The sequence below is a fragment of the Amblyraja radiata genome, chromosome 23, assembly GCF_010909765.2.
Source record: "Amblyraja radiata isolate CabotCenter1 chromosome 23, sAmbRad1.1.pri, whole genome shotgun sequence".
Taxonomy (NCBI): Eukaryota; Metazoa; Chordata; class Chondrichthyes; order Rajiformes; family Rajidae; genus Amblyraja; species Amblyraja radiata.
In genome coordinates, this window is record NC_045978.1 from 32,231,311 (window position 1) to 32,238,610 (window position 7,300).

Consider the following 7,300-nt stretch of genomic DNA (forward strand, 5'->3'; position numbering starts at 1 on the left):
TATCCCCGTTTTCCTGATCTCTTGAGATGAAGCCCATTTAATTAGACATTTATCTATTGTTTATACCGTCCATTTGATTTTAATGACCCGTGTGTGCATGGCTTCCCAATCTCTTGGCTCATCAGAGCTTCTGTGGAAGAGTGAAATATTCTGACCGCTCTTTCCTGGTTACAAGGTGTCACATTTTCTGACCCATAATTCATCTGTCACTGAACTGCCCAATATGTTAATGTCCCCAACAACGTTCCCATCAGTTCCACTGACTCTGCCATGCAGCCCAGCGTCACCATGGAATGCAGTTTGTCAGCCTTTATTTCTTCACTCTTTATGAAAATGGTGGAACTCTGAGTCATCAAAGGACTCAATACTTCCTGCATTCTAACCTTTTGAGAATCATCACTAAGATACTAAGGTCTCGGTGCTCTTTCTCAACATTTAAATAATACGCTTCTTTGATTTTCATATTTTTCATATTACACTGCATTTGTCAGATCACTGCCCAACTATTTAACATAACTCCAGCCTTTTGCAGCCTCCTTATGTCCTCTTCATAACTTACTTTCCTATCTAACTTTGTATCATCGTCAGGTTTTACCAATGAAACTTTAGATTTTTATTTATTTTTTTTTTTAATTAGAAGCAATAGTACAAGGATAAAACGATCGACATCACAATTATACAATTATTGTACAGCTTCATTTTTAACATAACCTAAATTTAAAAAAAAGAAAAAAGAAAAAAAAAAGGAAAACAAGGAAAGAAGAAAATAAAAAAATGAAGAGATGAAGTAGCAAAGAACAAGAAAAAGGCCCCTAAGCTACCAAAGCAGTGCAGAGGAAAGAAAAGGAAATAAGAAAAGAAAAGATGGAGATATACCTTTCCCCCACCCCCCTCCCCACTCACCCATCATAGCATCGGTATGGATTTAAATTTGTGTTTCACCATTCTGTTGTAAGAATTCAGTAAAGGGTATCCATGTCTTAAGAAATTGATTTGTTTTTTCCGCCAAGACAAGCCTAATGTTTTCCAAGTGCAGGGTCTCGGACATATCTGTAATCCACATCTTCACTGTGGGGACTGTTGTCTGTTTCCAAAATGTAAGTATTATTTTTTTCACCATTATTAGGCCGTAATTGAAACTTTTGTTTTATCAATGAACCTCCCTCGCCATTTTCATGGCTGTGAAGTTTTGAGGCCCCGACACCATTCTCTGTGGCACACCACTTGGTCATCTTGTCAACCTGAAAAGAACCCTTGATAAATGATCTCTGCTTCCTGTGAGCCAGACAAAATCTTCTTTCCATGTCTAACCTTCTACACTGCGAACATTTATTTCCCACATTAATGTAACACCTTCTTAGGTGCTTTCTGAAAAAGTAGGTAGGGTACATTCATCAGTTACTCTTCAAACACTGCAAATGTTACTTCTTCAATTAATTACAGCAAACTGGTCAAACCTGATTTCCTTTCCACAATATCAAGCTGATTTTGTCTGATTACCCCACAGTTTTGAAGTGCCTTATTATAACATCTTTATTAATAGTTCCTAACATTTTCTAACTGGGCTGTAGTTTCCTGCTTTCTGCCTCAGTCTCTCTTTGAGTAAAGGAGTTGCATTTAGCTTTTTCCAAGCTAATGGAACATTTCCTGAATTTTAAAGCAATTCATCAACTACTGCATTAGCGGTTTGTTTTCAGATCCTGGGATGTGGTTCATTAGGATCCAAGGACTTGTCAGCCCACAGCTCCAGTGGTTTGTTCACACCACTTTGCTGGTGATTGTAATGTTCCTGAGTCCCCCCCCCCCCCCTCTTTTCCTATTCCCAATTTACAGCCACTTCTGGCATATGTCACTTGCATCCCCTATAGCGCAAACTATCTGTATCGTTCATCAGCCTCCTCCTCGTTTTCCATTATTAATTTCCCAACACTCACTTTGTTAACTCTGTTCATTTTAAGTATCCATCAAAACTCATACCTTTATGTTTTTAATATTTCTAGTTAGCTTTATCTTGTACTCTGATTTTCTTTCTTCATCATTTTTTTTGTCATTCTTTGCTAATATTTATGTCCCAGCAAAACAATTTGACACTTTTTGTGCTATAGCCTCCTTTTTAAAAGTTTATGTTATGTTTAGTTCACCAGGTGGTGGACCATTCACTTGGAATCTATTTTTCTTGGATTTTGTCATGCCTGTGCATTTGGGAAAATCCCCTTAAATGTCTACTATTGCATCTCTCCTCTCCAACGCTTTCATGTCCTCATTTAAATTGATAGTAAATGTCGGGGCCCATTTTTCTCTCTCTCAGACTAAATGACATATCCAATCTTATTATGGCCACCTTCATAATGATGTTATTACCAGGCTGGGTGTAGAGAGAATGTTTCCTCTTTTGAGACAAACTAGAACTAGGGGTCACTGTTTAAAGTTAGGGGTCAACCATTCAAGACAGAGATGAAAGGATTAATTTTCTCTCAGAGGGTTATGAGTCTTTAAAACTCTCTTCCTCAAAATACAATGGCAGAGTAGATGGATATTTTAAAACAGAAGTAGATTGATTCTTGATAAGTAAAGGTTACCAAGGGAGGGGATGTTGAGGTGTGGTTACAATCAGATCAACTGTGATCTTCTTGCGTGACAGAATGAGCTGGATCATTATTAAACCACAATCATTATTAAACCCACAATCATCATTAAACCACGATAGGGATGATACTGAGCTGGATGATTTGTACAGAAAGGGAAACTGTTTCCCTGAGGTCACACAGGGTCTGACCAGGGCACTTTACAACTAAAGTGGTTTCCTCAGCCTTTGTATCCCAGTCTTTAGACTTTAGAGTTTAGAGTCTGTGTTCACCAATGATCACCATACACACACTAACACTATCCCACACACTAGGAACAATTTACAATTTTACCGAAGCCAATTAACCTCCAAACCTGTACTTCTTTGGAGTGTGGGAAACTGGAGCACCCGGAGAAAACCCACGCATTCACAGGGAGAACGTACAGACTCCGTACAGACAGCACCCGTAGTCAGGATCAAATGCGGGTCTCTGGCGCTGTAAGTCAGCAGCTCTACCGCTGCGCCACCGTGCCACCCTACATAGATCAGCTGCAGCTGCCTGGAATAGTCTGGGGCTAGGACGCTGAGTGTGATGGTGTGGGGTGACATGAGCCTCCCACTCTGCCTGTGAGATGGTTGTCAGGTGAGCTTCCTTGCCACCGGTGCAGCCTCCTACTAAATCAGCCGAAAATCTGCAGAGAAATGCTCCTGCTGAGCCCCGGTAGTGGAAGGGTTAACGGAGCACATGGCTCCGATCCCTCAGATGGAGCCTGCTGGCACTTAGCCTGGAAATTCTCCTGCGATCTCCTTGTGTGGCATCACGGAGTCCGAGCTGTGGCTGAGTCTGGCTCCTCCTCCCTCCCCCTGGCCCAAGTGTGTGAACGCACGGCAGCTGCCACCTCCAGCCCTCTCAGCATTCCCTACACTGAACACATTTGTTCTCTCTCTGCCTCTGTGGTGGGCAAGGGCAGGCGGTGGTAGCACAGCCCCAGTCTGTGCAAATGAGGCCAGATTGGACAAGGCACACTCCTCCCTCTGCGTAAAACAGTTGCCCCACACATCTCCTTTAACCTTGGCCCCTCTCACCTTAAAGTTATGCACCTCCCTAGCATTGACATTTTCACCCTGAGAAAAAGATTCTGACAGTCTACCCTATCTATACATCTCATAAATTTATAGACATCTATCAGGTCTGCCCTCAACCTCTGACATTCCAGAGTAAACAATCCAAGTTTGTCCACCCTCTCACTGTAGCTAATACCCCAGTTGCATTGGACACAAAGTGCTGGAGTAACTCAGCGGGTCAGGCAGCATCTCTGGAGAACATAGATAGGTGATGTTTCGGGTTGGGCCCCTTCTTCAGTTTAAGTTTGGTAAAGATCCGGGTAAACCTCTTTTGAACCTTCTCCAAAGCCTCCACATCCTTCCTGTAATGAGGCGACCAGAACAGAATGCAAAAATGCAAATGTGGCCTAACCAAAGTCTTATAAAGTTGCATCCTGACTTCCTGTCTCAAATGCTGAATGCTCTGAGGAATGAAGGCAAGTATATCATACCTAGGAGTATTCTTCACTTGGCATTCTTCACCACTCTATCCACTTTCAGGGAGCTATGGACCTGGATGCCAAGATCACTCTGTACATAAGTGCTGTAAAGGGTCTAGTCATCAATCATGTACCTTCTCTTACATTTGACCTCCCAAAGTGCAACACATCACACCTGCTTGGATTAAACTCTATCTGCTATTTCTTCCCCTGTTTCTGTAGCTGATCTAGATCCTGCTGTATACTTTAACTGTCACCCTCGTTGTCTAGAACTTGAGCAAACTTAGTGTCATCTGTAAACTTACCAACCAACCCATCTACAAATATATCCAAGTCATTTTTATACATCACAAATAACTGAGGTCCCAGCATAGATCCCTGCGGCACATCACTAGACACAGACCAGTAGCGAGAATAACGTTCTTCCACCAAAACCTCTTCTATAAGTAATCCAGTTCTGAAGCCATTCAACCAAGTCACCGTGAATTGGGTGCATCTTAATTTTCTGGATCAGATACCCATGGGCAACTTTATCAAATGCATTACTAAAATCCATGTGGACAACATCTTGAAGAAGATTTCCAAAGATGGACACGAAATGTTGGAGTAACTCAGCGGGACAGGCAGCATCTCTGGAGAGAAGGAATGGGTGACATTTTGGGTCACGACCCTTCTTCAGACTGATGAAAGACTTTCCAAAGATGGGTTGGTTTCCAAATGATGGTTTAATCCTGGTATCCCACCTGTCTCCATTTTCTTTCCTCCCCATCAACAGCTCAAGATATAACACCTGAATTTCTCATCAAGACCATTGTCTGTTCTTCTGAAGGGTCCTTAAAACCTAACTCCACCTTCTTCCCTTCTTCAGGCTGAGCTGAGTCAGTCTGAAGAAGGGTCTCGACCTGAATCGTCACCCATTCCTTCTCGCCAGAGATGCTGGCTGTCCTGCTGAGTTACTCCAGCATCTTGTCTCCATCTTTGGTGTAAACCAGCATCTGCAGTTCCTTCCTATACATTCCACCTCAAATTTTGGACATCTTCCCTGGCCTTCTGCATCTCAGCACTGAACTCTATTTGCTGAGCAGGTTCTAGGACCACACTGGCATCATGTCTTGCAGCTTGAGAGATACTACAGCAAACATGAATGATCACTTTCAATAACAAGCAACTACAGATGCGGGTTTACAAAAGAAGACACAATGTGCTGAAGTAATTCATCAGGTCAGGCAACATCGTTGGAGAACATGGATAGGTGTCATTTAGGGTCAGGCCACTTCCCTGGGTCCTGGGTACCCGATCCCAACCCAAAACGTCACCAACCCATGTACTCCAGAGATGCTTCCTCACCCGCTGAGTTACTCCATAAATGTGCCTATAAATGTTCCCTTCAAAGGGAGAAGTTTGTGCAATCTGATGCTATTTCCAGTCTGGATAAGTGTGACTTGTGGAATCATCTGGAATTTTGGCCTTAGCTATGTCAGGTCTGGAACATTCCATATCGATTTCTAGCTCTCTAACAAGCTGACTGAATAGCAACAGGAATAGTCAGGTTCAGTAACTTGAATGACTGAGAATGAGAGAGGCTGAGGAAAGTGATGGACATTGCCCAGTCCATCATGTGTGTTGACCTCCCCACCATTAAAGGGATCTATAGGAAGCGCTGCCTCAGAGAGACAGTGGAGATCCACACCACCTTTGCCACACTCTCATCTCACTGATACCATCGGGAAGAAGACACAGGGGCTTGAGAACTGTAACCTCCAGGTTCAAGAGCAGCTTCTTCCTATCAACCATCAGGCTTTTGAATCCAAACACATTTGTTCTCTCTCTGCCTCTGTGGTGGGCAAGGGCAGGCGGTGGTAGCACAGCCCCAGTCTGTGGAAATGAGGCCAGATTGGACCAGGCACACTCCTCCCTCTGCATAAAACAGTTGCCCCACACATCTCCTTTAACCTTGGCCCCTCTCACCTAAAGCTATGCACCTCCCACAATCCAAACCACAATCTTACCTCAGCAACCGACTTTGTATAAGGTTAATCTACCTACTTTGGCTTGCACTATTCTGGTCTGGTTACTTTGTATAATAGATCATTTATTATACTATTGATGACTGCGTATTTATTTGTTGAGTTGTTAATGTGCCTGTAAAGCTGCAGCAAGTAAGAATTTCTTTGTTCCAGTTTGGTTGCATGTTAACTCAATTAAACTCTCTTGACTCTCTTGACTTGACTCTTGGTTGAGAATGCTTCAGACTTTTTCAGCTGAGCCCCATGATAGTTAAGGATGGGGATGGTCATTCCTATCATTGGATGTTAATTTAACGTGGCCACTCACAACCCTACGTGGCAGGACTGTGGAGGCTTCATCCTAACCACTGGTGATGAGGTTATGCAGCTCGGTCTATCATGTACTATCTCCAGCTTGCACGATGGCACAGTGGTAGAGCTGCTGCCTTACAGCATCAGAGACCCGGGTTCGATCCTGCCTACGGGCACTGTCTGTATGGAGCTTGTACGTTCTCCCCACGAACGCGTGGGTTTTCTCTGGGTGCTGCGGTTTCTTCCCACACTGCAAAGACGCACGGGTTTGTAGGTTAATTGGCTTCGGTAAGATTTGTAAATTGTCCCTAGTGTGTGTAGGATAGTGCTAGTGTATGGGAATCGTTGGTCGGCGCAGACTTGATGAGTGTTTCTGCTCTGTATCTCTAAACTAAACTGTAGTGTTATTATTATAGTGTTATCACTCCGTTGCTATCGCTACTGTAAATTCAAGATTTAAATCACAAGAGGCAGCTGATGATGTCATTATCATTTTTGCACTACCCATTTCAGGTATTAATAATATTTTTTCTACCAGGACATAACTAAACATGATAAAAAAAATCATTTGCAAACCTGTCCATTTTGCAAGTGACTGGCCTTATGGCACTTTCTTTAAATTGACGCAGTTTAGCTACTTCTCCAAATATTTAACATTGTCAGTCTTTCAGATAATTGAACAAATAATCAAATAAACTTCACGAAGATTAAAATCCTAAAACAACTTGACAGAAAGTCGTTCATTGCCAATACCCTCTTTTCTCAGCTCTGTCCAAGCCTTACCCCTGGAAGAAGTCACAGTCAGAGGAAACATTGGAATATACTGCTGGTAATTGGGAGATAACTCAGCATCAATTGCAAATGAATTGAAA